Below are 22,071 nucleotides of genomic sequence, written 5' to 3' on the forward strand. Positions count from 1 at the left end.
CGAAACCTCTACTTGACTACTTGTTTGTGGATGGAATGGCGTTGCAACTTTATGGGTGATGGAATATTTCTTCATTAAAGATTCAAACGGTTTATTGCAAAAATGAGTACCCCCATCACTTATAATTGCTCGAGGAGTACCAAAATAAGAAAAGATATTTTCTTTCAAGAAACGGACCACAACTTTGTGATCATTCGTTTTACATGGCACTACTTCAATCCACTTAGAGACATAGTTGACATCTACAAGGATATACATATAACCGAATGACAGGGGAAATGGACCGATGAAGTCAATACCCCAAACATCAAATGTTTCAACAATGAGAATATTGGTAAGTGGCATCATGTTCCTACGGAGAATATTACCCGTACGTTGGCATCTATCACATGTAGGACAAAAGGCGTGGGTGTCTCGAAAAAGTGTAGGCCAATAAAATCTACTTTTTAAAACTTTTGCAGTTATTTTCTTTGAACCAAAATGACCACCATATGCATGGTCATGACAAAGGGAGATTACACTATGAAACTCACTCTTAGGTACATATTTCCTAATAACCTGGTCAGGACAATATTTGAATAAATAAGGGTCATCCCAATAAAAGTTCTTCACTTCGTTCAAGAACTTTCTTTTGTCTTGGGTACTCCAATGAGCTGGCAATTGTCCTGAAACAAGAAAATTAACAATATTAGCAAACCAAGGCATCGTAGAGACAGAAAATAAAGATTCATCGGGAAAGTAGTCATCGGCAAAGGATCCATTGTGGACTCTAAGACTAGTCTAGACAAGTGGTCGGCTACCACATTTTTGGAACCCTTTTTATCCCGAATTTCAATATCGAATTCTTGTAGCAAGAGAATCCACCGAATCAATCGAGGTTTAGCGTCTTTTTTAGAGAGAAGATATTTCAATGCTGCATGATCTGAGAACACTATAACCTTTGATCCTATAAGATAAGATCTGAATTTATCACAAGCAAATACTACTGCAAGTAATTCTTTTTCAGTGGTAGAGTAGTTAAGTTGAGCATCATTTAGAGTCCTACTAGCATAATAAATGACATGAGGCATTTTGTTCAATCTTTGTCCTAAGACAGCTCCAACAACATAATCAGAAGCAACACACATAAGCTCAAAAGGTAAACTCCTAATAGGTGGTTGGATGATTGGAGCAGAAGTTAATAAATGCTTTAACTTATCAAAAGCTTTTTGATAATCATCATTAAGGACAAATGTAACATCTTTAGCTAGTAAAATGCATAAGGGTTGAGAAATTTTGCTAAAATCCTTAATGAATCTCCTGTAGAATCCTACATGCCCTAAGAAAGATCTAATCTCCTTCACCATTCTGGGTGGAGGAAAACTATAAATTAAATCAATCTTGGCTTCCAACTTTAATGCCTTTACTTGAAATAACATGCCCGAGTACAATCTCTTTTTGAACCATAAAATAACACTTTTCCCAATTCAATACTAGGTTCATTTTTTTATATCTTTCTAAGACAAGAGATATATGGTATAAACATTCATCAAATGAAGAGCTAAAAATTGAAAAATCATCCATAAAAACCTTGAGAAAATGCTCAACCATGTCTGAAAAAATACTCATCATGCATCGTTGGAAAGTAGCAGGCGCATTACACAACCCAAATGGCATACATCGATAGGTATATGTACCAAAAGGACATGTAACTGTGGTTTTCTCCTGATCCTCGGGAGCAATGGGAATCTGATTATACGCAGAATAACCATCCAGGAAACAATAGTAGCTATGCCCTACCAATCTCTCAAGCATCTGGTCTATGAAAGGAAGAGGAAAGTGATCTTTCCTTGTGACCAGGTTCAGTTTACAGTAATCAATACAAACTCGCCAACCCGTAGTCATGCGGGTTGACACTAACTCATTATCATCATTTTTTTTCACCGTAATCCCAGACTTTTTGGGAACAACTTGAATTGGGCTGACCCATGTGTTATCTGAAATGGGGTAAATGATACCAACATCTAACAATTTAAGCACCTCCGCACGAATGACCTCTTTCATGTTAGGGTTAAGCCTCCTTTGCATTTCATGCGCCGTTTTTGCATTTTCTTCAAGATGAATACGATGCATATACACAAGGGGGCTTATTCCCTTTATGTCCGCTATTGTCCACCTAATAGCTGCCTTATATTCTCTAAGAACATTAAGCAACTTACCCTCCTGTTCCTTATCACGGTTAGAAGCTATGATGACAGGAAGGGTCTCAGAAGGACCTAAAAATGCATACTTGAGAGTTTCAGGTAATTGTTTAAGGTCAAGTTCGGGTGGTTTCTCAATAGACGGGACCGGTTTAGACTCAGATGGTGGAAGAATTTCCACTTTAGCTTTCCATTTTGTAGTATCCATTACAGGATTAGAGTTAAGCAATGCATTGACTTCTTGGATGGAACTTCCTACGTCAAAATCTATGCCAAAATGTGCTAAACAAGTCTCAAGAGCGTCTTTGGAAGATTTAAGGAAAGAGTCATGCACTAGACTCTCCATCATGTTCACTTCAAATATATCATCCGAGTCTGACGGTTGTTGTCCAGCATTGAAAACATTGAGTTCAATCTTCATGTTACCAAAAGACAACTTCATAACTCCATTCATGCAATTTATGATAGCATTGGATGTGGCTAAGAATGGACATCCCAGGATAACTGGGATTTGACTAGTAGGATTCTGGACAGGCTGAGTATCTAGAACGATGAAATCCACTGGAAAATAAAACTTATCAACTTGGATTAGCACATCCTCAATAACACCCCGGGGCACCTTGACAAATCTGTCAGCTAGTTGTAGTGTTCTTTTGGTTGATTTCAGCTCACCAAGTCCTAGCTGCTCATATACAGAATATGGCAACAAATTAACGCTCGCCGCTAAATCAAGCAATGCCTTCTCAATCTTGTGATCTCCTATGACACAAGAAATGGTGGGAGCTCCTGGATCCCTAAATTTAGGAGGGGTGTTGTGTTGAATCATAGAGCTGAGTTGCTCCCCAAGGAAGACCTTCTTGTGAACATTCAGCTTATGCTTTTGAGTGCATAAATCTTTAAGAAACTTAGCATAAGTAAGGACTTGCTTGATAGCATTAAGCAACAGAATGTTAATTTGCACCTGCTTGAACATGTCCAATATGTCATTAAAGTTGTTTCCTTTCTTAACTGGTGCCAGACGTTGAGGAAAAGGTGCTTTAGGCACATAGGATGACACATGAGTGGTTCCTGGAGAGTCAGAGTGCTTTTGGACTTTGGATGCACTAGTGTGTCTCTCCGTTTCATTTTGGTCTTCCGATTTGGAATTTGATTCTTCCCTGGGCATCTCTACTTTGTTCTCGATCTGTTTGCCGGACCTAAGGGTAATGATTGATTTGGCTTACTCATGATATTGTTCTTGGTTTGAATTAGAGTCAATCTCATACTGGCCTTTTGGATTTGCCACAGGTTGGCTAGGGAAGTTGCCCTTTTCTCTCTCACTCAATATGGTAGCTAGTTGACCCAACTGTACTTCCAGCTTGGCAATGTATTGTGCATTTACATGTTAGCTTTGCTGGTTAGCTTGTAAAGTTTGTTGGGTGTCTTTTTGAAATTGAAGAGAACTCTGCATAAACAAATTGAGTGTATCTTCAAGAGATGGTTTCCTTAATTGTGAAGGAAGTTGTTGATATTACGGAAACTGTTGAAGTTGTTGACTGGCAACTTAGGGGTAAGGTTGCATTGGAGGATTTCCAGATGGTCGTCCTTATTGTGGTCCTTTTGCCCAAGAAAAATTTGGATGTCTAGCCCATCCTGGATTGTAGGTGTTTGAGTAAGGATCATTCCCAGTTCTCCGAAAAGTGTTCATAGCATGCACTTGTTCAGAGGGAAATTCTAGAAATACTGCACCAGATGGACAAGACTGCGTAGGATGGGTGGGACTGGAACATATGACACATGACTCGATTTGAGTTATTTTTGGAGGTCCATTATTTAACATCAAAGCATCAACTTTCTTTGTTAGGCTATCAATCTTGGCATAAAGATCTAGCGTGACTCCTATCTCATATATACCACCTTTCTTCTGTGGTTGGGGACTTCTTGTACTTCTATTTGAATAATCTCATTGTTGGGAGTTTTCACACAAGGTTTCAAAGAAATTCCAAGTTTCGACATCACTTTTGGTCACGAATGACCCTCCACTGGTGGCATCAACCATGTAACGATTTTGGGGTGTCAAACCGTCATAGAAGTATTGAACCTATTGCCACTTCTCAAAACCATGGTGTGGACATTTAAGAAGCAAGTCTTTCCATCTTTCCCAACATTCGTGAAAGTGCTCACCCTCTTTTTGTGTGAAATTAGTAATTTCTCTGCGGAGAGTATTAGTTTTTTGAATGGGGAAGAACTTGTTTAAGAACTTCTTAGACAGTTGGTCCCATGTAGCGATAGACCCAACTTCTAGACAATTCAACCATGCTTTCGCCTTATACTTCAAAGAAAAAGGAAAAAAGGCACAAACAGATCGACTCATCTGAAAAGTTTTGGAACCTAAAGGTAGAGCAAATGTCTAGGAATTCTTTCACATGATGATATGGATCCTCGTTATCTAAACGATAGAAGGAGGGCAACAATTGTATGACTTCAGGTTTAAGTTCAAGGTGTGTTGCCGTGTTGGCTAGCAACACTATGCATGAAGGTGCATTAAATTGGACAGGAGCCGAATAATCCCTAAGAGCTTTAATTCCATTCTCATCTACCATTTTAAATAGAATATTTTTTAATCTTCTATGAAATGTTCTACCTATTTCAGGATAAAAAAGGTGTTAGTTCTATCTTCAGAGATCTGCGTCCTAGCATAAACTGAGTTATTGCAATGTAGGAAAGAAAGCCAAACTAAGATGCAACTAAGAGAAATAAAACTAGAGCTAAAAATCATGAATTCCTAAAAGCAAGATGACACTATGTAAGTAAGAATTGGAATAAAGAACCCAGAAAAGGAGATGATTGATTTTCAAAGAATTGGGAGCTCCTCCTTCACTTTGAAGACAATTTTTTTTTCAGCTTCCTTCCCCAATTCCTGTACAAAACAAAGACAAAAATAAATTAAGTTTAATAAAATTTGTGAAATGATGCGAGAAAAATCCTAGGGTTATGAATTATGATAAGTGAGAATCCTAAATCCAATTTGACCGAAATAGTCCCCGGCAACGGTGCCAAAAACTTGATGTTTTATTTAAACCAACCTGATTTAAATTGATTTTAAACTTGCAAGTATACGAATCAAGTATAGACACGGTACGTATTACGAGATCGTTCCCATGAGGACTTGTTGTCACAATTCAAATTTTATGATTCTTCTTAACTAATCCAACAAATAATTTAGCTAGTTTTTAAGTAAACTAACAAAAATCAATGAAAAATAACTAAGAACAAGAAGGAAAATTCACTCAAGGAGAACACTAGGACTTTTGAATCCACCCCTAATTATCCTAACTCTTGTTTTACTTGTTGATTCACCCTAATTCAAATTGATATGCATTCAATAAATAAAGCACTATCTGTGTCCTTGTTCAGGCACACAGGATGTATAATTCCTTTGAAGCACAAGTGATTTTTCCCTTAACATCAATTGTCCCTAATGCATGCACATCAATTGTCATGTATATATAGACATTAAGAATCAACCAAACCGCTTAAATCCACATCCACCATCTAATATCTTGATTATGAATCACAGAAGATGAAATTAAAAAAAAATCTCAAGGATCACATCTTTCCATCCATGTTTAGGCATGAATAGATGTAAATTCTTATTTCTTTCTCTGTAGGAAAATCTGTTCATGGTTAGACACAAGCACACCTACAATAAGATTTCAAACAACATCCACATTTAGACTTAGGGTAAGCTTATAGATTGGAAAGGTATGGAGTTTTCATTTAATCATAATAGAGAAAGAAATAAATTAATTAATTCCGGATGAAATCAACAAACAACAAGAATCATTCAAATTAAGGGCTTCATCTTAGCCCTAGCTAAGAAATTAAAAATTTATGGGATGCAACAAAGATTTAATTAGAAAGAATGAAAACACAATTGATAAGAAGCACATCCCTTACACAACCTTCTGATTTCTTTCAATCTGTGATAAATCTGTCAACCCCAACATCGTCAAAAGAAATCTCTTTTGGAGCAATCTGTTCTGGAGCAATCCCTCTTCTCGAGCAATCTCCCCTTTTCTTTCTTCCTCTCTCTCTCTCTCTCTTTTCACTCATGTCCACAACTGGCCCCCTCTCTCTCTTTCTTCTCTTTCTTTTATAGTTACTGAAGGTCGGTATAAGCAGGGAGGTCGGTCTGCAGCTTGAGATGGTGCGGAAGCCTTCTTTACGCAGAAAACAAGCTGCGCCCCTTGATTTACGCAGCAAAGAACGGATCAAATCTGCCCCACTTTTCTTTCTTTCTTTCTAAAGAAATAACATCCCCTGGGATGGTCTTCGACGGCCTACTTGATGAACGGATCAGATCTGTTATTCAATCAACGACCATGATCGTGCAACGACTAAAAATTGTCGATTTCAGACATTGAAACAGGGCCTGCGTAATAGGACTTATGATGTTCTGATGGTGGGGCCCACTTCACTTTTGTTTTGAGAAATCCATGCCGTCCACTAAATTCTACTTGAAATTTCGGTTGGGAAAGGGTATTTTTGGCCATCCTTTGATGCAGCCCACAAAATCTGTAAAGTCACCTTCCGTCTTCCGTTTCGACGATCGAAAATCGATTTACGATGTCATGTGAGATTTCTCCACCTAGGACTGAGTGATGGGGTAGATGTGAATCTCATGGACGGTCTGGATCAGAACGTTGATGTACGGTGGTGGCCCACTGACGTTCAACCGCAAGCCCTGTTTCAACAGAGAACGGCAACTGCCCTTTTTTTGAATTGTAGTCGGTCAACACAATGTTGACCGACTTCACTCGCTTGGTGCACGGTGGGTGCACCGTCTCTATGCACTCCACTTATGTAAAGCGGGTCCCACCTTGATGTAGATGCGAAATCTGCTCTGTCCATCCATTTTGTCAGATCATTTAAGACGTTGAGTCCAAAATTGAGGCATATCCAGAGATCAGGTGGGCCCCAGTTAAGAGATTTATGGGCTGATCTGTCAGTTTAGCCACTTTCACAGGGATCCGGGCGCTGAAATTTGACATGTACGGTTCATTTATGGTCCTCAGGCCATGTATGAAGTTTTGAGCAGAATGGATAGCGGAAACCCTTTGATCTTGCATTTTGGACGTCATTCAGGCCATTTGAGCTTCAGTTTCTCGATTTTCTCAAATCTCTGGCGCGTAAATCCATCAATCTTGGTCCCCTAAAGTCCGTCCCTTACCTTGGTTACTTTAGAGAGTCAAATCCACGCTTTTAATACCCTTTTTTAGTCCACGCTCGTAAATACACCTTGCATCACAAACACGATTAAAATAGGGCATTAAACAGTATCATGTTCGTAAAAGCAAGCACTAACTGGGGTCTAATATGCAATATTTGACCCTTAAGAAGGTGTGGACTGGACAAGATCCATCGTATAGTCATCTCAGGGTATTTGGATGCAGGGCATCCATTTATGTACCAAAGGACGAGAGGTCCAAACTCGATATAAAGATCAGACGGTATGTGTTCTTGGGGTACGATGATGAAATGTTCGGTTACAGATTGCGGGATCCAACCGAGAAGAAGCTTGCCAGGAGTAGAGATGTAGTTTTCTTTGAAGATCAGTGTATAGAAGACATTGGTAAGCCAGAGAAGAACTAACCTAGCTCAGGTGAGCTAGAGGACATGGATCCGGTTATTCTTCCCATGGTGCCTGATGATGGGGGAGTACAGAAAGGTGCAGAGGATAAGGGAGTTCCTACAGAAGATGAACCGAGAGAGCAACCCCCACTTGATCCATATGTTGAACCACAGGTGAGGAGGATATCTAAGGACAGACAGACGTCCAATAGGTACTTGCTGCATGAGTATATTATGCTCACTGATGGGGGAGAGCCAAAAGATTATTCTGAGGCCCTAGCTGATGAGCATAAGGGGGAGTTATTGAAAGCTATGCAAGAGGAGATGGAATCCTTGCATAAGAACCACACTTATTATATAGTGAAACTACCTAAGGGCAAGAAAGCTCTGAGCAACAAGTGGGTGTTCAGAAAGAAAATTAAGTAAAAGAATTCACAGATGAGGTTAAGGGCTAGACTTATGGTGAAAGGGTTCAGTCAAAAGAAAGGTATAGACTTCGAAGAGATATTCTCACCAGTGGTGAAGATGACATCCATATGAGTGTTGCTTGGTTGGCGGCTAGCATGGATCCGGAGATAGAGGAGTTAGATGTTAAAACTGTCTTTCTCCATAGTGACCTAGAAGAAGAGATCTACATGCACCAACTAGAGGGGTTCGAAGTCAAGAGCAAAAAGCATATAATGTGTAAGTTAAGGAAGAGCTTGTATGGGCTAAAACAAGCTCCACAGCAATGGTACAAGAAGTTCAACTTGTTCTTGTTGAAGCATGAATATGACAGAACAGAGTCGGACAACTATGTGTTCATGCGCAAGTTCTCCGATAGTGAATTCTTAGTTCTGCTGTTATATGTTGATGACATGCTCATTATGGAAAAAGACATTAAGAAGATTGATAAGCTGAAACAGGAGTTGGGCAAGTCGTTCGCAATGAAAGACTTGGGCCCAGCTAAGAAGATCCTAGGAATGGAGATAACCTGTGATAGAAGCATCAAGAAGCTTTAGTTATTAAAAGAATGGTATATTGAGAAAGTCCTACAGCAGTTGAATATGAATGCAGCGAAGCTAGTCAATACTCCACTGGATGGTCACTTCAGATTGAGCGACAGGCAGTATCCCAAGATGAAGGCAGAGGTGGATGAGATGTAGAAGATATCCTACTCGTCAGCAGTAGAAAGTTTGATGTATGCTATGGTGTGTACATGCCCAGACATAACATTTGCGGTTAATGTTGTCAGCTGGTATCTTGCCAATCCTAGCAAAGAGCATTGGGTAGCGGTGAAATGGATACTGCGGTATCTAAGAGGCTCATCCAGGTTGAGCCTATGATATGGTGACGGAAAATCTGTGTTAGAGGACTACACAGATGCAAATATGGCATGTGACATAGACTCCAGGAAGTCTACATCGGAGTTCATGTTCACATTTGTAGGGGGAGCGGTCTCTTGGCAAAGCAAGAAGGTCGTAACATTGTTGACGACAGAGGCCGAGTACATTGCGCTCATAGAGGCATGTAAAGAGATGTTTTGCATGCATGTGCTTCTCTTGCTATGCATGGGCGTGCCAGGATCGATGTGGGTCCGGTCCAAACCATGATCACCGCCGACCCTGTGTAGAGATAGAGCGGTGTTGGGTCAATCGACCATCGGCTATTCAACCAACAATCTTGTGCTAGTTTTTAACAAGACAATTTGTGCAGGCTAAAGTGATGGAGATTTTCTCTCCAAGCTCGACCGGTCGAGTGTCTTGCTTGATCGGTTGTGGGTGGTGCTCGACCGGTCGAGTGGGGCTCGACTCAAAGTCCAGCGACCATCCAATATTTTTTCTCCGGGGTACTCAACCAGTCGAGGGAGGTGCTCGACTGGTTGAGGGAGGTGCTCGATCAGTCGAGGACCTTGCTCGACTAGTCAAGGTTACGCAGATTCGTTCTGCGATTTTGTGCGAATTGTAGAATTTTGAGGCCCTTTCGCCAGAGGTACGAAAGAGAGTTTCTTAAACTATAAATAAGGGTGCCTATGACTTTTCTAGTAAATACAAGAGGGTTTCCTAAAGCTTTACAAGGGTTTGCTAAAGGGTTTAGGGCTATCAAAGGTGAGAGAGAAGAGAGAGAGAAAGAGAGAGAGGAAGCTTGTGGAAGGGAGGTTCTGCTCGTAGAGGTGATCTACTATGCACTCGACATCTTAGCGCTTCTACATCCTCATAATCGGTGAGATCTCTCCATTTTTCTTTTATTCTCTATTGTTTATCAACTTCTGCGTGAGTGAGGAAGGTTTGATCCAAACGGTGTGTGCTTGTGATCCGTTGTAACGTTCTACTTCATAGTGGATTGTTGATCTGGACGAGGTCTCATAGTTTTTACTTCTTTGAGGGTTTTTCACGTAAAAATCTCTTGTGTCATGTGGTTTGTACTTTGATTTATTTCATTGCTTTATTATCCCATAATTCTGATGTTTTAGGAGGCTAGATCCTAAGGTTTTGTGCAACGACCCCTAACATAAAGGAATGTAAAAGTGTTATCATTATAATTTTATGATGTTTGTTTATCTATGTAATTTGGCGGCCAAATACAAGTGGAATAAAAGGCAGGTAATAATTACAATATGCAAGTGGAATACAAGATAGGTAATAATTACAATTTTATGATGTTTGTTTATTTACCTAAATTACCATGTAATTTGGTAGGCAAATGATGGTAGGATATAAGACAAGTAATAATTATAATTTTACACCGTATTATAGTAAAATTTTTCTATCCAAACACACACATCATTGCATTTTATAAAAATGATTTGACGTTTTTTTATATATTTAACATTATAATATAATAATTATAATTTTACATCGTTTTCTATCTAAACACACACACATCACAAGATTCTTTAATTTACTTGATATCCATCTGACATGTATTGTAGTTTATAGTCATTGCAGTTTATATTCCTTAGAATGGTATAAGATCAATCCAAATACATCCTAAGAGGAAAGCAAAATCCATTGGCTAGTGGAGTCTTTTAAACATTTAGTACTTGATAGATAGTGTCACGATATGATTTATACAGGTAATGCATGAATTTACTTCAAAATCTCATAAAATAGAATATATTTAACATTGTTATGGTGAGGTATATTAATTGACCTTTAAGGTGCTAAACCTCTTTCTCCCCAACAAAAAAACATTAATTTATTAAGATTTTCATGGTGCTAGTTGTCGGATCTGGATGCTCTCAGAGATGAACTCTTCTTAGAAGTGAACTCTGTCTTCACGCAACCCACTGATACTGTAATAGATCTTTAATTGGATTGCTCTTATCAGTTCATGACTAAAGATTTTGTTCCATAGAGAAATTAGATGCGTGACTTTCCAACATCGTGGTGTCTTTCGATATATCCCAAATGTAATTGCTGTGAGAGAAATATTTCTTCTTTAGATCATGTAAGTTTAATTCCCATAGAATACTTTAATTGTCTTTGAACTTTCATCAAAACTCTCCACAAAGAAAAACTATAAGATTTGTCAATATAAACTTTATCATCACTGGTCATGAGAGATGCTAAAACCTCATGCATGCATGACATGCAAAGGTGGACCCCATAGTGAAGATCATCCAAGTTAAAAAGTCAACCATCCACTCATCAAGTGGGTCCACTCTAGATTGAGTCAAAATGGTCCCTCCATTATTTACATATGGTGTGGATAACTTAATGGGTGGATTAATTTCCATGGTAGGTGTTGAAAATTTTCATTTTAAAAAATTTATTTGAAAATTTCATTTTCCCTCCAAAACGATTTTGAAATTTTTAAAAGAAAAGTGTGTTTTCCTTAGTCCCACATCGGAAAGAGTAGAAGAAAAGTTGTGGTTTATAAGTGGTTGATTGGGTAGCATTCATACTTGGAGAAATGGAGGATAAGATGCTTGGTTTGCGTGTTCTGTGAGACTTAATCTATATGCGGAATAGGCCCACGGATCTGTCTATGCATGGGACATGGGGATCAAGGGTTCAGATAGCGTACCTAGCTATGACACCACCATAGAAGCCGGATAAGAAAACCAGAATTTCTGTAGAGCTTAGGATCTTCCTCTCCTTCACACCCTTTCTGCAACTCAAAAGATGGGACTCGAATTTGCCATGGTGTAGGATCGGGGACCTAGCTCTCTTATATAGAGACCGTGGAGGGGGAGTTTGAAACCCATCAAAACTCCCTCTCCCACGCTCCACATTGTTGTGTCCTAATTCGACTCAAATTGCTGTATGCTTAAACAGCTATAACATTCCAGCCCTAATATGCACTGCTGTGCAATCAGAGTTGCGAGCGAATCACCTGCAGTGGGTCCCACTGGTCTACTTAATCATCCAGTCCAACTGAATGACAATCTAGACCGTTGATCAGTAAGGCCCACTTGATAGAGTTCTTACATTCTCCCACTTGGGCCTCATTGAGCAACATTTAATGATAGTTATATAGAAAATTTTGAAAATAAGTTTTGATCTTTTAAGAAAAATATCCAAATGGTTAACCAACGAAACAGTTGGACAGTATGAGTAATGCTATTCAATCTGGTCCATCAAGACAGTTAGTATTGAAACGTGGTAGTCATCACAACATTTAATTTAGGCGAAGTGAGTCTAAGCGCGATCACAAATACTTTCAATCTTAACGACATAGATCACGAACTAGGCAATGTGGTATAAGGATTACACACTTCAGTGTGATAATATGTGCCTATCCTTAAGAGGTCTCGAAGTTTGTACCTGTCTCCAATGAGACACGACTGGAGTTCTACTTACTCAAAATTTGTGCATATATATAGAGAAGTAGAAATAAAGCTTTATATCAAAATCATTCAAACAAACTGTATAAAATGAGATCTCTAAGTGTCTGTGAAAATCAAAGTACGCTCAACTCCCACTAACTGAAAACATCTGTGGGATCAAGGACTCCCATGGATGTTATATGCTCCTGAAATGGTGTGATATGTAGTCCTTTAGTAAGTAGATCTGCAATCATCTACTTAGTACCGATGAATTCCATGGACACCTAATGATTCTGAAATCTTTCCTTTACAATAAGATACTTGATGTCGATATGCCTCGACCTTGACGAATGCTTGTTGTTACTAGAGAAGTAAATAACAGATGAATTATTGTAAAATATTCTCAATGGTTTCAGGATATGCTCCAATACCCGCAAACCTTAGAAGAAACTCTGCAACCATAGTGCCTGATTAGATGCCTCATGACAGGCAATAAATTTAACTTCCATAGTGGATGAGGCTGCAGTAGATTGTTTCACACTTTTCCATGACACAACTCCTCCCACCATCATGAAGATGTATTCTGAAGTATACTTCTTAGTATCAACGCAGCCTGTAAAGTCTACATCTGAACATCCAATCAACTCCAATTGATCAGATCTTCTATATGTGAGTCTAAAGTCTTTCGTTCTCTGAAGATACCGTAATACTTTCTTTGCAACTATCCAATGTTGCATTCCTGAATTAAATACATATCTTCCCAACATTCCAACAATAAAGGAAATGTCCGGTTGCGTACAGACTCGAGCATACATGATGCTCCTTACTACTGATGCGTTTGAAAATTCTTTCATTCGATCCTTTTCCAAATCATTCTTTAGACACTGAAATAGACCAAATTTATCGCCCTTCACAATGAGTGACTTTTCTGAAGTAAAATTTTGCATGTCATACCTTTCGAGTACCCTAGTCATATAGGCTCTTTGTAACAAGCTAAGCAATCCAAGTGTTCTGTCACGGCGAATCTTAATGCCAATAATGTAAGAAGCTTTACCAAGATCTTTCATTTCAAATCTTTGAGATAAGAATTTCTTGGTATCGCTCAACATTCTGGTATCACTGTTAGCCAACAGAATGTCATCAACATACAAAATCATCATAACAAACTTACTCCTACTGATTTTAATGTAGATACATTCATCTACAGTGTTTTCTACAAAGCTGTATGAGAAAATGACTTCATGAAACTTTAGGTACCACTGTCGCGATGTCTGTTTCAACCCATAGATGGACTTCTTAAGTTTGCAAATCAAATGTTCTGAGCCAGTAGCTACAAAACCTTTGAGTTGTAACATGTAAACATTCTCATTCAAATCCCCATTGAGAAATACAGTCTTTACATCCATCTGATGTAACTCTAAATCCATATGAGCTACAAGAGCCATTATGATACTGAATGAGTCTTTCTTGAATACTAGCAAGAAAGTCTCCTTAAAGTCAATACCCTCACGTTGGTTAAAACCCTTGGCAACAAGTTGGGCTTTATACCATTCGACATTACCCTTAGAGTCCCTTTTGGTTTTAAATATCCATTTAGAACCAATCGGCCTTATTCCAATAGGTAACTCTACAAGATCCCATACTTTATTTTTCCTCATGGATTTCAACTCATCTTTCATGGCATCAAACCAACGAGAAGGATCAGCACTTTGTTTGACTTGTGTAAAGGATTCAGAATCCTTTTCCACCCCTATATCAAAGTCGTGCTCCTGTAAGTATACGATGTAATCATCTCGATTTACAGGCCTTCTTTCTCTTTCATATTTTCTTAATGGTTCAGCTTGTTGAGTGTGATCTTAATTTTTCTCATCAGTGGTTTATACATGAGGTTCTACGTGGTGTTTTGCAGTGACTGCAGGATCAACTGCATCATTAATCACGTGATCTGAAGTGACTATAACTGGAGTCAAAGTCCTTTGTTCCTCAAATACAAAATTTTTGGTGTTCGTGCTCCCATTGTTTTCAGTATCCTCAATAAATCTGGCATTCTTAGTCTCAACAATCCTGATAGAGTGGGAAGGACAGTAGAATCAATATCCTTTTAATCTTTTTGGATATCTAATGAAGAAACAACTTACGGTTATACGATCAAGCTTTTTTTGATGCAGTTTATAAATTTTAGCTTCAGCAAGACAACCCCAAACATGTAGATATCGGAGACTTAGTTTTCTCCCATTCTACAACTCAAAAGGAGTTTTGCTTACTGCTTTGCTGGGAACCCTGTTTAGTATATGAACTGCGGTTTTGATCACATCACCCCATAGAGATTCTGGCAACGTCGAATTGCTGACCATGCTTCGTACCATATCCATAAGGGTACGATTATATCTCTCAGCCACACCGTTCTGCTCTAGAGTACCAGGCATAGTGTACTGAGCGACAATGCCACAATCCTGCAGGTATCTAGCGAATGGCCCTAGATTGTGTCCTGATTCGTCATATCTGCCATTATATTCACCACCATGGTCAGATCTGACAACTTTAATTCTCTTATTGAGTTGATTTTCAACCTTAGCCTTGTAGATTTTAAAAGCATCCGAGGCATCTGATTTCTCACTGATAAGGTATAGGTACCCGAAGTGAGAGTAGTCATCTATAAAGGTAATAAAATATTTGTGGCCAATCCATGAGGCTGTAGGGAATGGTTCACAGATATCTATATTTATAACCTCTAATAGACCTACACTCCTATTTGCACATTTCTTTCTTGTTCTAGTCTGTTTCCCTTTTATGCGATTACTTTATAGTTAAAGAAGTCTAGAGAATGTAAAATTCTTTCTCACACAAGCCTATTTAATCTCTCAAGAGATATATGGCATAGCTGCCTGTGCCACAACATGGAGGATTTCTCATAGTCTAGTCTTCGCTTGGATCCCACTTTATTTCCATACAAGGTATTAATATTATAGACGTGAGAGGCAATCAAGTCTAATTGGTATAAGTTGTTTACTATAGAGTTAGTTCCAACTTTAATCGAATTAAAGTAAATACTAAAACTTTTATTTTAAAAGTGGAATGAACATCCTAATTTATCAAAATAGGAAATTGAAACTAAATTACGCCTTATAGATGGCACACAAAATGTATCTATTAAATCTAAAAAATGACCAGACTTCAACTTAATCCTATAGACTCCTATTGCCTCCACGTCAACCTTGACACTATTGCCTACGTATACTGAACGCTCTGCATCAGTTGGTGGCCTAGCCTGCAGTAATTCATGCATAGAAGTGCACATGTGAATAATAGTTCCTGAATCCATCCACCAGGAATCCGCTGACACATCGGTCAGATTAGATTCAAAACAAACAAGAACAAAATGATTACCTTTCTTTATGAGTCAATTCTTAAACTCTCCGTAGTCTTTCTTTAGATGTCCTGCCTTTTTGCAAAAGAAGCACGGTTTGCCTTTAACCTGTTTGCGTTTAGATCCATTTCTAGATTGATTCTCATAGTTTTCAGATGAAGGACCAGAATCCATTATTAGAACCTTGTTTTCTTTTCCTTTTACCTTTATTCTCTTGCCCATGCTCATGACTGGAGGTCACCATATTAACATTTTGAACTTTAACTATCTACCGAATCATGTATTCTTCTTGGAATCATTGAGTGATAAGTTCAACTAATGTCCACATGTCCTTCAGAGTGTTATAGTTGACTAGGAATGTGCCGAATTTGGGAGGTACGTTATTCATGATCAAATGAACCAGTTGATCATCAGTGAGTACAAGCCCTAGAGAATGGATCGTAGATATAACTTCGATCCATTTTACAATGTATTCACGGATATTGCCTTTTCCATCGTAGGATGAGTGAGTCAATTTATTCAGAAGGATGCCCACTTCAGATTTATCAGATTTCTTGAACCTTTTTTTCATTATAGTCAGAAAAGTTTTGGCATTGTATGTTTTAGGCATGACGCCCTTCATAGATTCAGAAATCGAATACTTAATCACTTTCAAGCATGTATCATTTGATCTAAACCATGCAACCCATCGATTATATTCAGCTTCAGTGGCATCATCAGATGGTTCTGGTAGTTCTAGTGTTATCAGGGCCAGATCTAATTGAAGACAACCTAGTACAACTTTAATGGTGTTCTTCCATTAAGCATAATTTAATCCATTCAGGGCAGGGACTTGATTCTGATTAGTTGGAATTGATACTGAAATACATATATATACTCACATTAGTTCATAATTTCACAAAGTAATTTCGTGAATGTAAGCAAAATATTAGGCAAAATTAATCAATTCAGTTGCTAAGGGAGGCATCAACTGAATCATTTAAGATGATGATGGGCCCAACCATCTCATCCCGGTGAGAATATGTTACATCATCATCATTCCTCCTGTGGGAGGTAATAATAACATGTTAGTGATCCTCCTGAACATGAAGCTAAGTGATGTCAGTGATGTAAGTCTGAGACACTCAACACTTGTGGGTGAGATGAGTCTTTCAGCTTTACATTACTAGCACCATTTACTTCACCCGTTCACGTGATTGTCAAACGGTAATCGTCTGTGTTTTTGTTACCGTACGCATGAAAAATGTGAACGCAACTGTATGCAATCCTCCTTATCCTAATGTTACTAGTTTGTACTTATAAAATTTTCATCAATTGAGGTCACTATGGTGGCTAACACAATCGAATCCAACACTACAAATATTGACTTAGGATCACGATTATAATCCTGCCTCTCAATGGATTATATCTAAATGATTCTGATACAGCCCACATGATGGTCGGTATTTGATCATTGGAATATGTAGGAACCTTAAAGTGAAGCATACATATAGGTTTCACATTATATGTTCTAATGGTCTATATCGACTTCTAAGGATGGGTAATGGGCTTATTATCAGGCCAAATCAAGACTCTGTATGGTATGTATATTATTAATGAGCAGTATGTTTCAATCATTATCATTTATAAGATGGGTATTTGATATAAAATGGTGTAACTATATAGGCTCATCTACCATTTGGTCCATGAATTGAATGTACCAGATTGTATGAATACAACTAGATGCCCAAAATTGATGAGTACTGATAATGAAGCTGCCAGGAGGGGACCTGATACAACGGCCTAGATACAACGGGATTTAATCAGTGGGCTCTAGAATTTGGGCCCGGACGTATTTTACAGGTCCGCTAGTCTGAATGGAGTGAAATCAGATCATTATATCCGAAACGGTCTGAAATCGGGTCCTGATACCCGAATGAACCGAAGTTAGGTCCCTTTATAAAACCGAGTATCAACCCCTCTCGTCACATGTCAGCATGAATGAGAGAGAGAGAGAGAGAGAGGAAACGAGCTACTCGAGAGAGCGAGCCGCCCTCCTTGTCCATTTAATGGAGAAAGATGGGGACGGATCTCCTCACTCTTGCCACTGACATGTCACAGGATTACCATCCGAAAGCTGGAGATGAAGATCAACCTAGAAAGCTAGTAATGGCTGTTGAAGGAGGAAGAAAAGGGAAAAATTCAGCGAGCCATGGCCTGGATCGCAAATAACTTATCATCTCCATTAATCGCAGGTAAACACAGTGAAAATCATAACGTGACCAAAAGTTCCCAGTCTAAATTAGGGATTTGGATTTCTGCATCCTTAATAGATGTTAGGATCATGTGTTTTAGGATCCGAAATCTCGGAATCCTTAATTTTTGTATATGTGGGAATCGATATTGAAATACTTAACCAAAAAAAATAACAAATCCCCAATATACAGATTTGGGAATTCAAATTTCTAAATGCATGTTAATCTGTAATTCCCCTATACTGAAATTGGGATTCGAAATCCCTAACAGATTGTCTCTGAATACAGGGATTCAAAAATCCCCAATATTAGATTTGAGATTTCGGAAACCCTAATTACGGTCTGGTTTTAGGGTTTCTAGATTTGAAATTCTTAAAATTAATTTAGGGTTCGAAATCCCCAATCTCTAGATGTGGGATTCGAATATCAAAATCCCTAATAACAGATATGGGATTCTAATATCGAATCAGCTAATTGCAGATAAGGGTTCCAATTTGAAAAACCCTAATAATCAAATTGAATCTATAATGACTGAATTCGATCATCCATACCTATGCATAGATGCCTCTGATACCAACTGTAAGACTTAATATATATGAGGAATAGGCCCACGTATCTATCTGTGCATGGGACATGGGGATCAAGGGTTCAGATAGCGTACCTAGCTGTGACACCGCCATAGAAGATGGATAAGAATACCAGAATTCTTGTAGAGCTTAGGATCTTCCTCTCCTTCACACCCTTTCTTCAACTCAAAAGATGAGATTCGAATCTGCCGTGGTGTAGGATCAGGGACCCAGCTCTCTTATATAGAGATTGTGGAGGGGGAGTTTGAAACTCATCAAAACTCCTTCTCCCATGCTCCACATTGTTGTGTCCTAGTTCGACTCAAATTGCTTTCTACGTAAACAGCTATAGCATTCCAGTCCTAATAGGCATTGCTGCGCAATCAGAGTTGTGCAGCGAATCACCTGAAGGGGGCCCACTGGTCTACTCAATCATCCAGTCCAACTGAATGACAATCCAGACCGTTGATCAGTAAGGCCCATTAGATAGAGTTCTTACACTAGTGAGTAGCAATGGAATGCACGCGCTCTCGGGCAAGGGTAGTGTGGTTATAATGGCGCTAGATGGCACACTTCGCACTTTGCACTTCGCACATGTGCATCGTGTACCTCCCTTGCGACCTTACGCAGGACGGTGCGATCACGATGTGAGAAGTGTGTGATGGGCTTGGGTTTTATAGGCTGTTGGAAATAGTCGGATCAATGGATCCAAAACTGTTGACCATTTTGAGAATGTCTAGTAGCCTTAATAGCCAAAACGGTCTGAAAACGGATGGGCCTTGATGATCTAATAGTTAGATCTTTGATCCAACGATCTAAAACGCTAAAAAATTAATGCCAACGGTTAAAAACATTTCATAAACATTCTAAACTATTGATGACTACATAACAATGGTCCACTCCTCAAATGCTATATAAATTAGACCATATCCTGGTCCTAAATCATCTAAGTACTCCAATAGATCCCATCAGAATACGATTTAATCTCTCCAAACAAATTTTCCTTTTAAGAATTTGCCAAGTAGCTTAAATATTGTTTGAGTCACCAAATTCGACCACTTATCAAATCTGCCAGATGACCAGCTGCATTTACCGACTTCCAAAGTAGATCTCTTCATGATTGTTGCATGTAGGATTCAAGAGAGAAAGCTTGTCTTATCCTATAAGCAATTCACATATAATCTATCAACAATCGAGAAGGGGGCGAATCAAGCTTTAAATACAGTGTATTTATACGTGATTCAACCTAATGTTAAAATTTAAACAATTTTATTTTTAGTTTCCAATATTATTTTTCCAACACCAGCTGCACCAAAAGCTGATCTACCTATTGGGTGGCTCAAATGTCCACTTGAGACATTATCAAATATGGTCAAAGTGGATGATGACTTACCAATCCATTCGGGTGCATGTAAACATTCCTCAGCTCAGTGAAGATGAGTGTTGGATCTGAAACTTTGTATTGAAGCTCAGTGAATGAACCATGGATTTATATCCAGAGAGGCGGTTCATAGCTTGAAATTTTGAATTGATTGAAGAATTCTATCTGTCCAATTAATGGACTTCATCTATAGACCAATACATGTACCTTTTTTCCCTATACGTTCAAAATATGGTAGTAGATCAGATGGTTGAGGACATCTATTCCTGTGATCATAGACCATGATCTATCAATTTGATAAGTTGAATCCGTGTGCATGTGCACCCAAGTTCACCTGACATACACTGAGATTTGGTGTATGAGAGAGAGAGAGAGAGAGAGAGAGAGAGAGATGTGCAAACAAACATTCACGTCGAGCCCTTCTCCTCCGCCTCCCTAGGGCTAGGGTTCGCATCATTTTCAACCTTGCCGCCGGACCCTATTCTCTCTCTAAAGATTAACCAGTTTGTATTGCCTCTGTCGGCACCGTGGACCCCACTATCAGTAGACCTATTAAGGCCCACATGCTTGAATGTCCCAATGATCACAGCCGTCCATCTTCTGAATAGTGTAACGTGCATGCCACATAGATATGTCGTTCTCAACGGTTCATTATTACAAATACTACCTGAGGATGGATTTCAGATACTGAATACAAACTTTTCAACGGCTCACATTCAAAACTAATATCGAAGGTCAAAATCATAACTGAAGCTTCGATATTTGTTCATATCTTCCCCGTTCTAACAAAAAGAGAATGGACAGTTGTACTCACCGTACCGACTCATCATGTGGGACCCGATGTCGCGACACATATGGTGATCATCCATTGCGATGGAGGAAAAAGGAAGTCAAAAGAGAGAACGTGGAGACCAAAAAGGGCTGATGGATTGCCAACACGTCACGCGCCTTGGCTGCGGTCAACCCTTGATTTTCTTTCTGTTTTACACCCTCGGTTTTGCACGATCGCTCCAGGATTTAAATACCCGCTCTTCCAAATGACCAAATTACCCTTGCCACCAAAGAATATTATTATTATTATTATTATTTAGGGCCGGATGAACGGACGCGGATTTCGTCCTACCCCCGCCCGTCTCCAGCTGGGAACGGACAGGAGCTTTCAGTGGCCAACGTGATGTATGGGTCTTATCCACACCGTCCATCCATTTTTTCGTATAATTTTGGTATATAATCCCAAAATTGAGGTACATCCAAGACATATTTGGACTACGCAATGGGGATTAAACTCTTGCCGTTGAAAACTTCTTCGGGGCCACAGAAGTTTTGGATGGAGCTGATTTTATTTTTTATTTTTTCTCTTCATCCAGATCTTTATAACTTTATGAATAGGTTAGATGGAATATAAGCATCAAGGGGGGCCCTAGAAAAGTTTCAACGGTGAGAATCACTATCACCGATGCTTCCTGTGGTGTGATCCACTTGAGCCTTTTATCAGCTTCATTTTTTAAATCATATCCAAAAATAATACGAAAAAATGGATGGACGGTGTGGATAAGACACATACATTACGCTGGCCACTGAAATCTCCTGCCCGTTCCCTGCTGGAGCTGGGCCGGGGTAGGACGCAATCCGCGTCCCGGATGGACCCGAGAGGGTAGAGCTGTGGGGAGTGGATTAGGTGCGGCCCTGACCGTGGGGCCCACTTTGATGTGTTAATTGCATATCAACGCCGTCTATACGTTTTTACAGATCATTTTAGCAAACTAGACAAAAAATGAAGCAGATAAAATTATCAGGTGGACCACACCATAGGAAATAGTGCTGATTGAACACTCACCGTTAAAAACTTCCTAGGCTCACCTTAATGCCCACTGTAATGTCTATCTACGTTACGCGTGGCTAGATTATCTGTCTATCTACATTACACGTGGCCTAGGTTATCCATCAATCTGAACTGTCTAACTAGTGGGCCTAATTATA

General features: G+C 39.1%; 1 non-coding gene across 1 annotated transcript; it reads left to right on the forward strand.

The window, feature by feature from the left end:
• The first annotated feature begins 4,276 nt into the window (after positions 1–4,276).
• Positions 4,277–4,383, forward strand: LOC131254437 (small nucleolar RNA R71). The gene has a single exon (XR_009175550.1). It is a non-coding gene; the product is annotated as a small nucleolar RNA R71 (small nucleolar RNA).
• Positions 4,384–22,071: the final 17,688 nt, after the last annotated feature.

The sequence above is a fragment of the Magnolia sinica genome, chromosome 8, assembly GCF_029962835.1.
Source record: "Magnolia sinica isolate HGM2019 chromosome 8, MsV1, whole genome shotgun sequence".
Lineage (NCBI taxonomy): Eukaryota > Viridiplantae > Streptophyta > Magnoliopsida > Magnoliales > Magnoliaceae > Magnolia > Magnolia sinica.